Source organism: Glycine soja, chromosome 14, assembly GCF_004193775.1.
Source record: "Glycine soja cultivar W05 chromosome 14, ASM419377v2, whole genome shotgun sequence".
Classification (NCBI taxonomy): domain Eukaryota; kingdom Viridiplantae; phylum Streptophyta; class Magnoliopsida; order Fabales; family Fabaceae; genus Glycine; species Glycine soja.
In genome coordinates, this window is record NC_041015.1 from 43,931,079 (window position 1) to 43,952,981 (window position 21,903).

Sequence of the window (21,903 nt, forward strand, 5' to 3'; positions counted from 1 at the left end):
TAGTCCTCAATTTTGGTGGTTGTTCTCTCTTTGGTAATTCACTCAATTTAGGGTGCTTCTTAGTCCAATGGCTCTTAAGGTGGTTGGCCCCTTACTTCTTGACTCAAATTCTTCAAGGGATGGCATTAATCCGCCTTTCCAATTCCCTATATGGCAACTCACAAACAACGAAACAAAGAGACAAGCAATAACCAAAGACCAAAAAATGAAATGAAAGCTAAACCAATAAAGTTTTAACAAAAAAAAATTCAAGGATTATTCAACAATTAAAGTAATAAAAAGTACACAAAAGCACGTTAAGACTCAAAGAGAAACCTAGAATGGCTCTAGAGTAGAGTAGAAAAAAACTAAAAAAATAAGACTCAAGAAACCTCTAGTTTTAGCACTTGTTTCCACACTAATTTTCAATTTAAATTTCAGAACTAAGATTGGTATAAAATAGGCACCAATTATAGAACAAATTTCGAGCCAAAACAACAAGCACACTTCCCTTTCACTTTTTTTTTTCCTGGACACTGATTTTCTTACCAACTTGTGTGATTTTTTCGTATTTTTTTCCTTTTATTCAAATCACTTGATTCTTTTTTTCTAATTTTGTTCCATATGTCTAGAAAATTCAGTAAAATTTTCAGCTCAAAATTCACAGTGACCAATTCCTAGTAATGTTTACAAGTTCGTATATTCAAGCTGCCAGCACCAGTGATTTCAACCTAGAAATCAAGAGTAGTGTTTGTATTGCTTAAGGCTTGGATGATTACAATTTGTTTTTGCTTATGCTCAAATGTCATGAATAACACAATTCAAGAGAGCTTAAGACTTATTTTGATCCATAAATTCAACCACAACTCACACCACAACTCAATTTCTTCATATGCATCATATAGGAAACTTAGAAAACAAAACAAAGTTCAACAACAAGACTAATTCTAGGAATTGATTTAGAACATGTTATGAACTAAATAACATGCATGAATTAGACTCAAAATTCAAAAGATAGGCTAATAATGACAAGAATACATGAAAAAATTTATCTAGAATTCAATCAACAAAATCAAAATTCAACATAAACTTAGAACTTAATGTGACAATTATTATGACTAAACATGACTCTAAGACAACATCGATTAAATGATTTACACTTAGATTTTTGTGTTTTTTTTTCTAATCAATATTTTGGAAGAAAATTTAGATCTAAAGGTTCAGCACAAGAAGATTATGAATGAAAAATGATAGAACCTAAAATCAACACAGAAACATGATTCAAGAATAGATCTATAAAATTTGAACCATAGAAATGCAAGAACAAGTGTAGATCTAAGATTTAATTGGTTTATTTTTTTGAATCTACTCTAAACAACACTAAACCACAATACAATAGAGGATATAAATGGATAATAAGATGAAGAAAAAGGAATTAAAGTGAATTGACCAAACAAAAAGATAGAGGAAGCAAAAGAACATCACCTAGACGAAGATGCTCTTGATACCACATGATGTAGCTCCATGTAGAGCTTGTAGGCCTTGGATCTTCTTCATCAACGGAGTCCTTTGCTTCTTGAAGTCAATAGCAGTGGAATGGAGAAGGAAGAAAGATGATTGGAGACGCCACTTCAAGGAGAAGATGATTCAAGAAGAAGTTCACCACCATAGGAAGCCATGGATAAGAGCTTGAAGGTATGAGAAGATGAGTGGAGGGAGAGGGAGAGAAGGAGCACAAAATTTTGTGCCTCAAATGAGGTCTGAACTTTGAAGTGTAAATCTCAAATGATCAAAGTTGAAAAAATGCACACACATGGCCTCTATTTTTAGCCTAAGTGTCACACAAAATTGGAGGGAAATTTGAATTTCTATTCAAATTTTACTTGAATTTGAAATTGAATTTGTGGAGCCAAATTTTGGAGCCAAAATTTCACTAAATATGATTAGTGAATTTTATCTATGGTTCAGCCCACTAATCCAAGATCAAGTCCAAGATTCTCCATTAAGTGTGCTTCGGTGTCATGAGGCATGTAAAGCATGAAGGGCATGCACAAAGTGTGACTATATGATGTAATAATGGGGTGTAGCAAGAAAATGCTCACCTCCCCCTCTAAAATTTAATTGGATTGGTTTTCTCCCAATTCAATTAAATTTATTTCCCAACACACACATCATTTATTCACTTAATGCATGTGAAATTAAAAAACCACCGTTAATAAAAACTAGTCTAGGTGCCCTAAAATACAAGGGCTGAAAAATCATACATTTCTAGGGTACCCTACCTACATTATGGAGCTTTATATACAAGGCCCAAAAATAATGAAACCTTAATCTAATATGTACAAAGATAAGTGGGTTCATACTTAACCCATGGGCCCAAAACTACCCTAAGGCTCATATCATATCCGATTATTTTGCATCTAACTTGATCATGCCCAGTGGTTTGGCCTTAATATCAACACTTGCTGGGAATTTGTTTTGGTCTATCAACATAATTGTTTGTAACCAGCGCATGTTTACTGATTTCAAATAGCTCAAATGTCATCTTTTTTTCTTATGAATTGGGACGTTTCCACTTGGGCTGGTTACAGTGCACACGATTTGCATCATTTCTCCTTTTGGGTTAGGTTTTGATATGATTTGTTTCAAGGCCTTCTAAATTAACGTTGTTTTGATTGTTTCAATCTCTAGAGTTTTAAGTCAAAAAAATAAGATGCATATTGAATTTTGGTTTTGGTTTATATTATTAGTTCTAAAAATTTCTTATTGGCGAGCTACGACAATTGCACCTATCAAAGCAACTAAAAGGATTATTGAAATTAGTTCAAATGGAAGAAAAAAATATGTTGATAAATGAATTCCGCACATTGGGAATTAAATTTTTATTACTAAGATTTAGGTAACTTAAATGTAAAGTGAAATATTGTATTTTACTAGATGAACATTAGTTGAATGGATGCATTGAAAATTGTTTTTGTTTCAACCTTCAAGAGAACTTATATTATAATTGGTGATAATTTTTCACTATAAATAGAGAAGAAAATTAGTGGAGAAATACAATACATGTAGAGAGAGTATGTGTGAGAAGAGAGATTGTAAAACAAAGTTAATTTGTTGAGAAAAAAGTGTTTTTACGTGAGTATTATCATTTCTTTTAACCGTTGAGTGAGATATTCAAATTTGTAGGGCGATATACTATTTGAAGTGAGTTACAATCTTGTAATCATTTTCATGATAGTGAAAATATTTTTGAGACGATTTCGTGGACGTAAATAAGAGGTGTTGAATCATGTTAAATTCTTGTATTTATTATTATTTTTCCTATAATATAATCTTTGTGTATTCTCACTATCTTTTGTGGGTGTGAGTAATTTTATTTGTGAGAGAGTTGATTACTCAATATTAGAGTGTTGATTTTCCAACACAATCATTCTTTAATTTTGCTTTAATAGTGTTTAAGCGTTCTGCACCAGTTTTTGCATCATCCTTTTTTTTCCTTTTCTTTTGGTCATGTTTCAGACTAAATTGTTTTAATACCTTGTTTAATGTTATTGATTAGCATTGCTTTGATTTGGTAATTGGCATCCTGACTTTGGTGTAGCAGGAACATCATTTTTGGGTTTAGGTAGATTTACCTTCAATGCCTTTGGATGGAAATACAAAATCATGACTTAATTATATTAAGAAATAATTCTTCATAATTACTTGTTTTATAAATTAATTTAACAAAATTGCTTTAAAGAATTGACTTAGATTTACACTTTTCTCAATTTTATATGTTAGTATGTATGAGTTGTGACAATTCAGAAATTTTAAATTTAATAAATATAAAATAATAATAACATCTTATTAATTTTGTTTTTTATCCAAAATAAGTAAATAAATAAAATAATGCTTTGTTATTGATTTTTATGTTAGGATGAGATAAATATTTTAAAAGTTAAAAATAATTTCTTTAATTAATTAAAGGTAATGGTCTTACGAATGTTATAGGGTGTTATTGTTTTTTTAACACGGAATGCACTTCCGAACTTGAATTTGATTACAAAAGATCATTTTCTTTTTAAAGAAAATCTGTAATTTTTCTCTAAATAAACTATAATAATGAGGACTATAGTTTTTCACCGTCCCGGCGCCATCCAGCTTGCGACACTCAGCTTTGTGCCAGTACATATGCACAGCTTTGCAGTAAGAATTCCTTACTTCAGGTGAACTATAAAAACTTGAGAATGACGACCTAGATAAGAAGGGGAACCAAATTAAAATATTAGAATTCTAATGACAAAGAAAATGAAGAATTAAAAACGAAAAATTCAGAAGCTAAATTACTAACAAGTAGTTAGAAAGTTAGGTGAAAACTGATGTAGTTGAAACTTGAAAGACTATGTTTGAATACGCATTTCATATGACACAGAGAGATATACGTATGATTTAAACATGATTTGGTTGCTGCGTATGGTGAGTTCTATGGCAAATTAACGAATATAAAAATATTAGAAGAGATTTGGTGATGGCTGGACGTTTACTCCTCAAGGAGGTCTTGGTCCTAGAAGGTTGTTCTTCTATGTGATCGAATGGTAGCAACTGCCTCGAGCACCCATCATTTTTTCTGGGACACCCAGCAGTTCTCATAAATGCCAAAAATATTCTTATACAGCAGCATCCATTTTTTATTTTTGCAGTGTCTTTTTTTTTCGTGAAATCTCACTCCCTTAGTGTAAATTGCTTTTGTTAGGGTCATTTTCGAAGCGTGTTTGATTTCTGGTGGTGTACGTGTGTTGTTAAAGAGTATACGGTGAAATTGAGTCGTTATTCGTCGTCGGAGAAAACGAGGTATGTGAAACGAGGTATGCCATCGTTCCACAAAAGCAGATATTAGTCCTCGATCGCTCGTATCTAGGGAACATGCAATCAAAGGACTCAATTTGCTAGCAGCCACAAGGCCTTCAATCTCTGGAGTCGGTCTCTTGAACTTAGCCATCTTCCTTCCATGGGAAGATAGCTTCAGCTCAGGATGTTCCTACAAATAATAATATCGATCATATAAAAAAATTATTAAGTTGTAAATTACATGTTTTTTGTTTTTTAAAAAATACATACCTCTCCATTCCAGATTCTCAGAGCAATGTGATTTTCATAATCTCTCAGAACTTATGTGTCATGAGGTCAGCCTGGAAAATCCTCGACATCAATAGGAGGATCCTCAATAGGTGCTTCTTGCTGCTTTTTTTTCAATTCCTCCGCGGCCGCAGGAGGATCCTCAACAACACGCTTCTGCTGTCGTTGCCTACGGGCAGATGCAATAGGCCTTCACCGCTGGGGACATTATTATCATCATCACTCGCTTGTCTCCTCCCGGGGCTTTTCCTATTGCTCGGCCTAAAGCACGACCAAGACCTCTAGTTCTAACCATTATCTGTACGCACAATTTTTTTTTAAACTAACAAATTTAAAATCTTTTAAATTTTTGTTTAAATCATTTTTTAAAACAAACAATTTTAATAAATTTTCAATTTTAGTTTCAACAATTCTTTTAAACTAACTAACAAATTTATTGACTTTTAAATATTTGTTTCAACATTTTTTAAAACGCTTGAATATCCCATCAAAATTGATTTTTTATGTAGATTTTTATATTAAACACGTGAAGGGCATTTTTGTTTCAATAAATTTTTGTAACTAACCAATTTAAATTATTTTTAATTATGACTTCAATATTATCATATTTAAAATTTAATATCTTTTAAATATTTGATTCAATTTTTTTAAAAGTTAAAAAATATATAATATTACAATATTTAAAATTTATTTTTTTGCCAATCTAATCTAATCTAAAATCTAATCCAATCTTAGTAATAACTAGCATATTTTGTTTTCATTTTTCATCATTATATTAAACTATCAATGTTATCATATTTTAAATTTAAAATTTAAGATTTGGGTTTCATGAATATTAAAAATTGTAAATCAATTTTCATTTCAATCAATTTTATTCAAACAAATTTATTGTGCAATTCAATTTTTTTAACAAGTTAAAATTATTTAAATTTTTTGTTTCAATAAATTATGTAACTAAAAAATTGAATATCTTTTAAATATTTGTTTCAATTTTTTTAAAAGATAAATAAATATAATATTACAATATTTAGAAAAAAAATTGGCTAATCTAATGTTTGTCTTAGCAATGTAATCTAATCTTTGGTTTATCATTCTAATCTACTCTAAAATCTAATCTTAGTAACAACTACTTGATTTTTTTTCCATAGTAATCTAATCTAATGTTAGTAATCTAAAATCTAATATAATGTTAGTAATCTAAATTCAATACTTAACAAGTAAATCAGGAAAAATTATAAAATTACACTACAAAACAATTTAAAAAATAATTTACAAATAAATATTTAGAATTTATAAAAAAATCTACACAAAAATTTCAAAATAATATTCTACAAATCAAAAACAAAAAAATGGAAAAAAAATTAAAAAAAATAACCCATACGGATCAATCTGTATGGGCCATACGGATGATCCGTATGGGTTATTTTTTCCCAAAAAATGCCATTTTTCGGCATTGCTTCATACAAATAGCAACAAACAACATCAAACCAAAGAGAATGAAACAATACAATCATTCAACAACATCAACATAGGAAACAATAAATCATTAAAAAAATCAACAACGACGACTTCAGAGGGAACGAATAACCACTTACCTCGAAGAAGATGACCCAACGAAGAAAAAGAAGAACCACAACTAGGAAGAACCGAAAACCAACAATAGCAACAACCGCAACGAGGAAGAACCTGACGTGCGTGAGGAAGCAATTTGCATGAAGGAGAACGAAGAAGCAGAAGGAGAATGAAGGAGAGCATGAAGAGGAGGAAGAAGCACAACATGAAGGAAGAAGCACAGGCGGCGGAAGAAAGGCAATCGTACAGACGTGCACTGTAACGGTGTTTATATTAATAGGGTGAAGGACATTTTAGCCCTTTCATCTAGGGTGTTGGATGTTCCAACAAAAATGTTGGGTGCCCAAAGTAACACCCTCGAATGGTGGGTGCATCTCACGACATCCTCGAACCATACTACTTGGGCTATAAGACTAAAATAAGAGCTGCTTTTTACACCTTCTTTTGCACTTCACCCATTATTTTTTTCAGTTTTCAAAATACATTAAATGCCTTCATCCTTCTCCTTCCCTCTTTACTTCTTTTTAGTAGGGGTGTCTATAATCCGGTCTAGCCCCAAGGGACTCTTGAGGGTTCGAGTATGAGAAATTAGACATGATAAATTTTGAGAACAAGTTTGGATTATACTTTGGATTGTCTCAGTTCGTTCTAACATTATATATTATTCTAAAAGTACATTATTTTAAATAATTATAAATTAATACTACTACATCTCTTGAATTAATTAAAATATTAACATTGATATCATTTATTCCTTTTTTATGGTTTTGTAGTGATTGAAGTACAATGTTAAGGGTTTATAATAACTCACATCTATTCAACTAATTGAGTTAGACTCTTTTAACAATATCATTTATCTTAAAATATATCTTAATCTAGTTGTGTTTTTTTTAATTTTGTATTTTATCTATATATTATTTCTGATTCTATTTATAAGAAATAAATTCTAGTATATTTTACACTACAACCTATTTCTTATAAATAAAAAGAGACTATGTAATGTTAAGATTAATATATTGAGTCAACATCTGTCAAAAATAAATTGTGTCAACAAATTTGGTTGACTCAATTTTGTCCCAAATATTATGGGTCTTGATTGGGTCCCGAAGGAATATAGGTTAATATATTAGATTAAAAATGACCCCAACAAAATTTTGGGACAAGAAGGAATATAGGTTAATATATTTCAACTCGTCCCACAAACACCTAACACCTCGTTGCATTTTCTGTAAACATTTTCTTTTTCATCTCTTTTTTGCCTCCCTCACACTCCTTTTTTTTTTTATCGGCATTTCCTTTGCCAGTTTCATATCTACTGTCACTTTTCTTTTCAGGTCAAAGACATCCTCAAAATTTGATTTACAAAATTAGTTTCTAGAAGCCATTTCTCAAGTTTTGTTAGTGACATTCTATAAAGTAGTTTCTGGAATGCATTATTTTTCATTCCAAAAATTAGTTTTTCTCCATCTCTTTTCCTATCACATAATCTATTATATCAATTTTTTTATTTCTTTTCTCCCTATCTCCCTCAAGATGTATATTAGTTTGGGGTGTTAAAAGAGTTTTTTCCTATATCTTTTTGCATGCCACCTAGTTGTTGATAGTTTATGTTTCAGTGTTGGTTACTTATGAATTCATGAATTAATATTTTAACAGTAATGCATACAATGAAATATATGGAGGGGTTCTATTACACCTTAATTTATTTTTTTCCTAAGCAACATAAAACAGTTCGTTATCGTAACTACAATGCTACAACGAACTGATGATGAACCGATATCCTGATAGTGAAAGTTAAGAATGAGCATTGGAGATGCTCTTTGTTGTGTAGTTTCCTAGTTAGAATATTCGAAAGTAGAATGACATTTCTCTATCAATCTATATTTTATTATCCAGTTAGTTAGTTTCGTTTATCTTTTTATATACATAAAGCTCTCTTGTACTATATACCACATTTTTATTTGTGCATGAAAGATCCAGGAAATAAGTGTTGCGTGATAATAGCATTTTAAGCAATAGAATTATTATGGCTGAAAATAAGCTCTATGACTATATACTTTCCCCTACTCCCATAAGGGTCACTTTCCTTCCTGGACTATCCAGCTCTTCAAAGTTCAAATCACTCTTTTCTTTTTGTCTAGACACTGTACAATACGCAACTAAACAAATTATGATAAGCGAATACGGAATCCAATTTTTCCTAGTATAAGAACAAATAGAAATTTTCAATCTCAATTTTTTTCTTTCTTTTTAGAACAACATACATTGTTCATTGCCAAACTTTCCGTTTTCTTCTTCTAGAGATACGAGGAAATTAGTACTAGTGCCAGCTTGCATTTTTTTCTTCTTCACGTTTGATGTAAAGAAAAGTATTATTAAGATGTCTTTTTTTTGTCAGCCAAGAAAAATATATATTAACAAGGATACAAGGGATATCCTAAACCCATGTACAAGCAAAAAACATAAAATATAGTAGTATATTTTATACTTATTTCAAATATATTTATTATTATTAACATAACATTTAATAAGAAAAATTAATAATGAATAAGTCTCATTGATAAATTTACGTCATGTCATGAACTATAATAAGTTTTAATTAATAATATATATTTAAAAAGAACATAGCATAATATTCTCAACATATTTCTCTTGACGTAATAATATTCCATGATAACTCCAAGTTCTTTTACGTGAGGATATGTTTTTTTTTATTATCGCGGAGAACATATTAGCATCATTGAATTTTCGTGGCTCTATTGTAGCGATCTCTCTCCAAGATTCTTTGGAAATTCTAATTTATACTTTCCATGTGACAAAAATTAGATGTGGAAAATAAAAGTTAAATTGACTTGATGACGACGGGATTTAAACCCTTTGGATGTACAACATTTGAAGGACGACCCACGTGTTTGGGTTCATTACGGTACCACATATTCTTGAAGAATTAATGATGAAGGAACACTGTGGTGAAGGAAGAAGAGTGCATGAGGCAAACCTGAAAAGTGATTACTAATGAAGACTTGACTATTTCATGGACTTGACTATTCAAATATATTATGTTCGTGTCTTTCCTACTATAAAAGTTAACTTTCATCAAATAGTTTTCTATATTCTTTATGCTCTCACTAGTTTTTTCATTTAAAAATGAATTTTCAGCATTTTAATTTTTATTTATTAAATTTCTTACAAGTATATTGTAAAGTTTATCAATTTAATATCTCTCAAAAAAAAGTTTATTAGTTTCATAGTAAAAATAATTATTTAAAAATGGAATAAAAACAAGAAGAGAAAAAATTACATACAAATATTTCAGTAATTATATTTAGACAAAATTTAGGGAAGATATTTTATGTTTTTCCCCATCAAATTTTAAATTAAATAAAAATATGTAAATATTTTTTCAATAATTCATAACCTCCATTAAGTATAAAAAAAATTTTCTCTATATTTAAAATTTTGTTCAAAAAATTAACAACACTATTTAATGTTATCAAAATTGAACAAATCATCAATCCAGTCGAAACAGTTGGTCAATTGGTCACGGATTAAACAATATGAATTGACAAATTATTAAATATATAATTTTATATTGGTGATATAGTATAATATTTATTTTTGCCATTCATATTACATCTAGGTACATTGGTGCAATGATAATAAGCAATGTTATAAACATATGAGGGACTTGGGTTCTTTCTTGGTTGGAGCATATTTTTCACTTTTTACTCACTTTTTGAAAATTTGATGTGCATGTCTGATTGTCTACTCTAGCAACATGCAATGCGCCGGACAAACATAGATCAACATCACACTAGTGTGTCTTTAGGTCCATACAAGATTATGAAGGCTTAAGCTAAAATTAACCTATGCAGAAGTTATTTCATAAAAGTTCATTGATATATTTTTTTTTAAAAGATGACTTTTAACTAATGCATTATAAAGAAACTCATTTCTTTTTTTTTCTTTCTAATTTTTCTCTCCTTGAAGTACTTTTGGATAAGTTTATCCAAATAGACCCATAGCTAAGTTAATATAGGTCACCAATTTACGTTTTATTTTTAACTTTTTGAATTTCAAAATTGTTATTCAAGAGACTGAAAACTCTCTAATAAGATATAACTTTGTCATATATTTTAAAGATCATGAACCTATAGGGTTAAGTTTAGTGGAAAGGACTAGTCCTTCACAATGTTATGAATCATGATTTGAATCTCCTCTAGGAAAAGTGCTCACATTTAGTGTTCAACTCTTACTTGAATAAGATAGCTTTCAAAAGAGGATATTTGTGGGTAATTAAAAAAAATAAAATATGTTTGTGATTCCTAATAAAAACTAAAAATTTCTGTTTGTTTTTAATTAAATTTTTTCTTTGTTTTTGCTTCCCAATAAAACAAAAATTTATTTTTGGTTCGTCACACTCTTTTTAGTCCCTGATAAAATTAACAAATTTAATGTTTGCTCCTTGATAAAAACAAATTCATTTGTTATTATTCCATTTGAAAAAGGATAATAACAAATAAAAAAATTATTAGGGAACAAATACCAAATTCGCTAATTTATTAGGGATTAAAAAAAGTATGACGGACCAAAAACAAGATTGTTGTCATATTAAGGATTCAATGCAAAGAAAATATTTATCGGAGAGAAAATAAAAAATTTAGGTATTTATTATGGATTCAAAACATATTTTAGCCAAAAAAAAAAATAACAAGAAACTTCACACAAAGTTTAGACATTAAAGGAGAATAAAAATTTACAACCAACAAATAAAAAAAGATTAAACTATCCACATGGTATTTATAATTGAAGCATTTTTTATGTTTTTGTCTCTATACATAATAATTATATGCTTTAGTCCTTATACATACACTTATAACTATATTTATATGCCTCCCATCAAATCCCTTTTGACTTTGTCTAAGAACAAGGTGATATGGCTTCTCCATTTCTTTGGGGAAGTAACCCTAGATTAGGTCTTCTTCAATATGTGATAGAACTTGGTGGTGGTTGTTTGCATGTATAGAAGGTGCAATAGATCAACATTACCATGAGTCATTTTTTTCCATTAGATGATGAAAGAAGTTCAAGGATCATCAATAAGAGGTTAGATAGAGTGACTCATTGCACAAGTGAAGGAAAGGTAAGGCTATATACATTAAGGACACAGAAAATTGGGGCACACATTTTTTAGGTGTTCTAAATATAGGGTATTACAATTTCAATTTGAGGTGTATTTTAAATTTGGTTATTGATTTGCAATTGAATTGTTGATACAAAAGGCATGGAATTGTAGGAGTTTCTAATGGATGGATGAGACAACATAGGGAGAAACCTATTGAAGAATAACGAAAACTTATTATGGATTTGAATAAAAAGGTTAGGGTTTATAAGTTATTATTGTTTGTGGGATATGTTCTTGTTTATAGTGTTAGCTTCTCTTCATCATGTTATTTTATATTATATTGGTTAGGTAGAAATTGATGTTAAGGAAACATATGATGAATAAATGAATATTGAATGGTGTTTAGAAATTGTATTCTAGTCAATGTATTTTGGTTTTAATTTCTAAGCATATATTTTGGTGATGCAGTTATTTGTATTCAAGATTGTTGTTCAGATTTTTGTGTGTGACTAATTTAAATTCCACCATTTGTGTTGTTATGACAATGAATGGTAGATTATTGCATTGGAATATATTTGTGTCATCGATATAATTGTTAACTAATAACATTTATTTGATTAATCAAAAGAAAACATAGTACTAAATATACATAGTTCCATAATAATGAATTAACACAATGATTCATAAGCACAATATTGTCCACTAGGGCAACTAGCCACCAAAAGAAAAATATTACATTAAAAAAAAGCATGGCTACCATTTCAAAAGAATCCTAGGGATTATAACATCATTTCTTAGTCTTTTAAGCTTCATTCTAGGTGATTGCAACATTTCGCAATAATTATGAAATGATGACTAGGTTTCCTTACAATTGATGTTGGCTTTCTTGATCTACAATTTAGGCCTCAAGTTAGCTTTTTACTTAGATGATGCTTAAGATTGAGATTCATGTGCACTCTTTGCCTTATATAGATTATTGCTCTATGAAACACTTAGTGTCTAAGATGCTCTATTAGTTTGTGCAAGTAATGGTTGAGGCAATTGTACACTAGTAGGGGGTTAACAACAAGTGATGTGGTTGACTTTTTTTCCTTTTTATTGATGTGATTGCCTTATTGTTCTTGGCTGATCTGTGAGCTTTGACTTTTCTTTGGAGGTAGAAACATCTAGTTTAGACAATGTCATATTTTGACATACCTTCTTGTTGTGTCTATATATACCATACTTGTTGTACATAATAAAGGGGTTCGTCCTCTTCCATTTGTTCAGTTTGAGGACTTTATTCTTCTTCTTCTTCTTAGCTTATTTGGTTTATTAATTGGAATTTTGACTTATGAGAACATTATAATAGAAAGTTTAGTTTGTTGTCACATATCCTCACCATTAAGTGAGCTAATGATTGTTGCATATAATTTGATATATGTTTTTAAATGATAATATCTAAAGGTTATAATCTACTTTATAGAATATTATTATTGCCATAACATGCAAAAAAAAACAAAATCAATGGAAGTTTATCATTTTGCACATGCACAAGATATTAATAATATGAATCAGTAGAAGATTACAAATCACAAAAAGTATTCATCATTATTCATATCCATACATATACTAGTCTATTTGTTAGTACATTATCAAGCACATTCGTGAGAAAATTATGCCTAAATTAGGATCAATGTGCTAATTAAGAACATTAGTAATCACATTAAGCAAATTATTACTAGACTATAGACACATTTAAAATTATAATATTGGTATTAAATAAGTCATAGTGGTTAACTTGGTTAGACATTAGATCAATAAAATTAGTCTCATTTCATGAGTAAAGTTAGGCATATTTCATATAAATTTATATTAGTATATATTTGATTAGCATCACTTATATGACTACAAACAAATTAGACACATATTAGAGTGACTTAGATCAATACATGCTTATATGCAAATTAGGCATATTTCATATCACCAACTCTTACTTTTGATACTTGTTTCTATTGGTATATTTCACAATTATGCATATATCATATAATTGATGCATGCTTACAACCATGTTTGCATCAATACAATTGGAGCATATTAGATTAGGCACTTACTTAAATCAAATTGTGTACAACTTAGGTACATGCAAGTATCATATTTGGTACATGATTAGGAATATGCCTAAATTAGATTAGGTACATGCTTAAATTAGATTGGCTAAAACTTATATTAGTATGTGTAGATTAAGTACAATAGGCACATGCTTATAATATTACTTAAAATCATAGTTGTAGAAGCAAAGCTTCCAAGATTATTTTGACGATGCCAAAGATTATTAAAGATTCATTCAAACAAGATTAAAGAATCAAGAAGATTCAAGAGAAGACTCAAGATGTGCAAGAACCTCAAGAAAAGCATCGAGGTAAGTTAAAAAGAATTTTTCAAAGAAAAGATTGAATAGCACAAAATTGTCCAAGAGAATTTTTCAAAAAATATCTTTTACCAGAGTTTTTACTCTCTCGTAATCGATTACCATAAGGTAGTAATCGATTACTAGAAGCCCAAAACATTTTATAACTGATTTGCAAAGTAGTAATCGATTACCATGGGCATGTAATCGATTACCATTGTCTTGTAACATTCAAAAATATTTTCAAAATAGTGTAATCGATTACATAATATTTATAATTGATTACATGATATTTATAATCGATTACCAGTGGTTTTTGAATGTTGGATTTCAAACCTCAACATGAAGAATCACAACATTTGATAAAATAAACTGTGTAATCGATTACACCATTATGGTAATTTATTACCAGTGACTGGTTTTGAAAAATTGCCAAGAGTCACAACTTTTAAAGTGACTGGTTTTTGCCAAGAGTCACAATTTTTTAAAGTGACTGGTTTTGAAGAAATTGTCAAAAGTCACAACTTTTAACATGGTTTCTTCAAGAGCCATCAAAATGGCTATAAATATATGACCATGACACGAATTTCAAGACAATCATTATTAACATTTGTCTAAAAGTTTTTTTTCAACACTTGCTTTGTCAAGAAAAGTTCATTGGGCAAAAACTTGTGTTATTCTATTTTTATTCCTCTCCTCTATTCTTACAAAAAGATTTTCAAGAGACCTACTTTTGGTGACTGTTTTCAAGAGAAGGTCTTCTTGGTTACAAACACTGGACACAAGGGACCAACATTCCTTGGGTTCATTGCAAGAAGCATGATTTGCTTCTTGGTTGATCACTGGACACAAAAAACAAGTGTCTTTTGGGTTCATTGCAAGAAGTGGGTATAACTTCTTGGTTGTTATCACTGGACACAAGGGACCAACGTTCCTTGGGGTTCATTGCAAGAAGTGGGAATAACTTCTTGGTTGTAATCACTGAACACAAAGGAGGGAAGTCCTTTGTGGTTCATTGCTTGTAAAGGATAGTGGAAATCTCAAGCGGGTTGCTTGGGGACTGGACATAGGCATGAGTTATGGCCGAACCAGTATAAATCTGGTTTTGCATTCTCTCTTCCCTTAATCTCTTTTACTTTCTGTTGCATTTATATTTCTTTAAGCTTACTTCTCTTTATTTGTTATTCGAGTAACTTACAATTAAAGAAATAATTAAATCTAGGAAATATCTAAGAAAGGGAAATTTTCAATTAGGAATAATCAACGAAATCTTAATTCAACCCCTCTTCTTAAAATTTATGAGGCCACTTGTTCAACAATAATTACATCTATGTGTATATAAGTCAAGTAGAATAGGTGCATATCAAAAGTTTTCACATATCAAATTAATCAAGATGAATCATACCAAATTTTGACATGAGATTGACACATTAAACTTGATAACAAGTATTCTTTTCTTTTAACATATTCAAGATTTTAAAAACAATCCATAATGACAAAATCTTCCCATTCTTATTAGGCAAGCTTTTATAAAAATCTATTTAATTAAAAAGATCATATTAAAAACATTCAAAATACTTGATAGAATGACCTATGTAAATAAATATAAATAATATTTTTTATAATTATTATTATATTTTTAATCAGCTATTAAAATTTTATATTTATTTTTTAAAATAATTAATTTATAAATAATAAACCCCACTTTTTAAGACGTTTCTTTAAAAATCTGTTTTATTAAATGGACTTTCTAAAATGATTCCTCACAAAATCATTCTAGAATCCTCTAATTTTTTTAATTTTCTTAAAAAAGATATTCTAAGACGGTTTTTTGGAAAACAATCTTTGAATCCTCAAACTTTTTTTAAAAAAAACAAGACATTCTAAACAGTTCTTCAGAGAACCGTCTTAGAAAGTCTACTTTCTAAGACGGTTTTTCCCATTAATCGTCTTAGAGGCATCCATTATTTTTTCAGAAAAAAATTTCTAAAATGGTTCTTAACAAAACCGTCTTAGAAATTGTACCTTCTAAGATGGTTTAAGAACCGTCATGAAAAGTCTTGACTTTCCACGAAAACAGCTTCAAAAATGGATGAAAGTCATCGTAAAATGCCCCTCATAATCGTTGTGGAAAGCATTTCTTTTTAGTAGTGACAACATTTTGGTATAAAATTGTGACGTTATTGTTATGCACCAATATTACATAGATAAAAAAAGTCACATGTAAGAGATGTAACATAACGATGTTTCAGTGACAATGAACATTATAAAAATAGCAACAAAACACAAAATGAGATTTTTTCCAAAAATGTTAGGAATCCATTGTTTTCCCTAGAATTCCAGGCAAGAATTAGATGGAAAAAAACAAAACATACAATCACACACAGAATGTACAAAATAAAGAAAAAAAATCCGACAACAAAAGAAAGAACTCATAAGCTTTCTACTCCTCTTAGAATGAAATGTTTGAGATTTTCAATAAACCTTATAAAATACCAAATGAGCACCAAAAAACATTACGTCAGATTATCAAGAGGTTTTAAGGAATAACTGGATCCATAGAGAGCTTGATCAACATGCAACGGAATCTGATAGTGGTCACGAACAATTGGTTTAATGACCTTCCTCAACCAAATCACATTCTTCCTTATGGACCTTCGTTTACTCTTCAGATGAGGAGAGGAGAAACTGTTTATTGATTTTGTGTATTGGGAATCATAACCATGCCTTAGGTTTTAAACCTATTAGGGTTCTCATTATCCCCTAATGGGCCAAACTGGTTTCCGCTCATTAAGTCCATATCAATTTTCTGGCAGTCTAATGGGCTCACTTAAATATATCACTTTATATTGAACCCATTTAAATGTAAATAACTAATATAAATATTATAATATAATATTCAGCCCATATTAATTAATTAGGAATTATAAAATTCCTAACAATCTCCCACTTGGGCTTCATATTAACCTTAGACATTTATATCACAAAATTCTTTAGGCACGCAACCGTATGTTATTTACTTTTAGACTTCTTTTATAGAATCTGGTCCATCTCATATAGCAACAGGAAACCACTGCAGTTTTCATCACAAGTTAGCTTGACTAAGCCACAATGATCACCACTGTTACTCATACTCGATGACATAGATCAAATATGGATAAGCGGCATGAAAATTACATACAATGTGATCTTAATCATGTCTACTTCCAACTAGTCTAAACTTTATTCTTTATAGAGATCAATCCAAAATGCAATACAAATATTGTACACAAACAAACTTATAATGAAATGATAAACTTCAACTTTATTTCTGCAGAAAATCCAAATAACAAAATGTTTGCAAACCGTAAGATATAGAACATGAGTAAGACTCCCACTAAACTAAGGTACTATCAGGAATTACACCCATATGAGATAGCATGAAATGAGTTCCTATATGTTCTATACAGATCTATATTTTCTAGATTCTTTATTTAACAACCAAATATTTTATGCCAACAAACTTTTATTTGGTTGAATCCTTAATAAGACTGCTAAGATATTGTCTCAATAAACACCATATGGCTACTTAATGTTGGCGACAACAGGCAAACCGGTTACAATAATTTAGCAATCATAAATTCTAGTATGATGTCTCATAGCAAAATATTAACTCCACCGACATGGTTAAATGTGGATCCTTATGTAGAGTGATTGCTATTAAGACATTTTGAAAAATCGAAGTCAGAATATCCAATGATCTCTAAACTTCTAGACTTTAGATATGAAAACACATAGTTTCTTGTTTTCTTCAATTAGCGCATAATGCACTTTACTACTTCTAGTGTTACATACCAAAATTACTCATATATCACCTTAGGACTCCCTTTTCAAACTCTAAGTTTTACACATGCAGATTTGGGATTCACATAATATGAGTAATTTAAACTATAGTAGTAACAATAACAACAATTAAAGAAGAGAACAACAAACATGCAATGCACAAATAATCTTTATGGTAAATTTCAAGACCCAAACAAGATACCTAGCGCACCATTAATCCTCAATCTTTGGATTGAAAAAGACTAACTGCAAGTGGTACTCTCAATGCATTGATCAAACATTAGTGATAAGTCCTGTCAAATAAAGGTTGTCTTTGGACACTCCATTGCTCACATGGAAAACTTATATGATGATTATTTCGATCAAATAATGATTTTCTTTGAACATTTCATTATTCACATGGAAAATCACACTATTTATAATCACCACATGTTTACCATTGCAAGCATGTAATTATTCTATCAAATTGTGTCTTCCTTTGGGTCAAGCACAATTCACATGAATAATTTCATGCAACATCCATGTAAATTCAATCAAATAAATTTACGCAACAGAGGTTACTTTGGCAACATGTCGTTTCAATCAATTTAACCAAAAATACAAGACAATTTAATACAATAAATGAGAGGTCTTAAAATTACACAAATTTTCTTAAAATTACACAAATTTTCTTAAAACTACACAATTTAACCAAAAGAATCCTTTAAAGATACTAGAGAAAAGGTTTCTTTATAGTTAATGTCTTCCTTCTGTGTAAAGCCTTTAGCAACTAGACGAGCCTTATATCTCTCGATATTACCCTTTGAATCCTTCTTTATTTTAAATATCCATTTACAACCAATAGGTTTCACACCTTCAGGCAATTCGACTAGATTCCAAAATTCATTGTCATTCATAGACTTCATCTCATCCTTCATGACATCAATCCAATTTTGAGAGTTAGAACTGTGCATAGCTTGACAGAAGTTGATTGGATCATCCTCTGCTAAACCAACACCATCCTTATGTTCTTGGAGAAATATAATATAATTATTTGAGATTGCACTTCTCATCTCTCTAATGGATCTCCTTAATGACATTTCTTGAGGTTGCTCTAAAGGTATTTGAGGGAGAACTTCATCGTTGTCTTGTTCTGGAACAATGTCAATAGTTTGAACATTGTCTTCTATTACTGGAGTTGTGTCTTGAACAGTAATAGGTATGAGGACTTGATCATTGTAAATAACAGGTTCTTCCTTAAAGACAACATTCCTTATGTTCTCTTCCTCCCCAAACTCAACTTCCTCAAGAAATCTTGCATTTCCCGTCTCGAAAAAAGATCTTAAGGTGGGATTGTAAAATTTATAGACCTGAGAGCGTTCAGCATAGCCAACAAAATAGCAGCTAATTATTCTTGAGTCCAGCTTTCTTTATATGGCCTATAAGGTCGTGCCTCAGGCTGGACAACCCCAAATGTGCAAATGTTTAATGCTTGACCTTTTACCAGTCCAAAGTTCATAAGGGGTTTTGTTAACTACTTTACTTGGCACCCTATTAAGGACTTAAACTGTGGTCTTTAAGGCTTCTCCCCAAAGTGACTTTGGCAAAGAGGAATGACTAATCATACTTCTCACCATATCCTTGAAAGTTTGGTTTCTTTTCGTTCTGCTACACCATTCATGCTGCGTTTGCCTGACATAGTGTATTGTGGAACAATTCCACACTCTTTGAGGAAAAGCGCAAAAGGTCCTGGACATTTTTCTCCTGATCCATCCTATCTGCCATAGTACTCACCACCACGATCAGATTTGACAGCCTTAATTTTCTTTCCAAGTTGAAGTTCAACCTCAGCCTTGAAAGTCTTAAAAACCTCTAGGGATTGGGATTTCTCATGTATCAAATATAGGTAATCGTATCTAGAGTAGTTATCTATGAACTAATCAAATATTGTTGTCCATTCCAAGAAGTTGTAGGAAAAGGACCACAAATGTTTGTATGCACTAGTTCTAAGACGTCGTTAGCTCTTTCGGCACCTAATTTCCTTATGTTTGTCCGTTTTCCCTTTATGCATTCAATACAGACCTCAAAGTCTGATAAATCCAAAGGGTCAACAATTTCATCCAACATAAGTCTCTTAATTCTTTGTTTAGAGATATGGACTAAATGCTTATGCCATAAGGTGGTTGAATTCTCATTCAATTTTCGTTTTGTACCAAGTGAACTTATTTGCAGTATTTCATTATAGGAACTAACAACATCAAACATGTAAAGATTATCAATTAAAGAACTAGAACCAACCATATTTGAATTTTGGTAGAGACTAACTTTATTATTTCCAAATGAACAAGAAAATCCAAATTTGTCCAAACTAGAAATAGAAATCAAATTTCGTCTAAAAGACGATACAACAAAAGTCTCAAATAAATTCAAATAAAATCCAATTTTTAACTGTAATCTAAAAGTTCCAATAGCTTCCACTGCAACCTTCTTGCCATCACTCACAAAGATGAATCTTTCATCATCACTTGGCAGTCGGCTCCACAGGCAACCCTGCATAGTCATACTTATGTGAGTAGTAGCACCAGAATCTACCCACCAAGTATCTTTAGGTACAAAATCCAAATTAACTTCTGAACAAACTAGAGTAAGAAATTTACCTTTCTTCACACGCCATGCGGCATACTCGGAACACTCTTTCTTCATATGTCTCGACTTCTTGCAGAAGTAACAGGTAAATTACTCATCTTTATTTTGTTTCTTTTGCTGAGAAGTCCCTTCCGCAACACCCTTAGTCTCCTTCCTTTTCTTATTCTAAGAGGTCGAAGTCAAGTGAGCACTTTCAGTACTATCTCTTTGCAGCCTCTCATCCTTTTGCACACAGTGAGATATAAGCTCATTGAGGGACCATTTGTCCTTTTTAGTGTTATAGCTCACTTTGAATTGCCCAAAGTGTGCAGGAAGCGAGATCAAAATCAAGTGCACGAGCAGGTCTTCACGAAGCTCTAACTTAAGTGACTTGAGTTTGATGCGAGATTAGACATCTCCATAATGTACTCCCTTATGTTCTCTTTGCCTTTATACTTCATGGAGATGAGTTTAGCCAAAAGGTTACTCATATAAGACAAAAGACCATTGTCTTATTACTGATTCATATAAACAATATATATATATATATATATATATATATATCTATATATATATATATATATATATATATATATATATATGAAATTGTGCCACGTACTAAATGCCAACACCAGATACGTAGAACCTTTATCCCAAATAGAATAATATACCAGCAAATGCGACACAAACAAAAAAAAAATTGTACAACCCCGTAAATCAAATGCATAGGCCTTTTATTAATTCTGAAGAGGAGAAAAACTTTATGACCATAACACATAAATTTAGGGGTTTTACAATTTTATTGATCAAAATAGTTTCTCCCCAAAATAAAATTAGGGTTCATATAACTAAAAGGATCCATGTATAATACATATCAAACAGAGTTTTAAATCCCAATAATCTAACAGTAATGGTGGCTCTGATACCACTTGTTGGAGATTTTCAATAAACCTTATAAAATACCAAATGAGCATCAAAACACATTACGTCAGATTATCAAGAAGTTTTAAGGAATACCTAGATCCATAGAGAGCTTGATCAACATGCAACGGAATCTGATAGTGGTCACGAACAATTGGTTTGATGACCTTCCTCAACCAAATCACCTTCTTCCTTATGAGACCTTCGTTTTCTCTTCAGATGGGGAGAGGAGAAACTGTTTATTGATTTTGTGTATTGGGAACTGTTGCAACCTACCCTTCGGCGGGAGGGCGACATGGGGCTCACGGGTGCGTCTTCCAAGGGAGGAAGGTGAAGAGCGACGAAAAACCATCACGGATTTGCTCACGGAAAT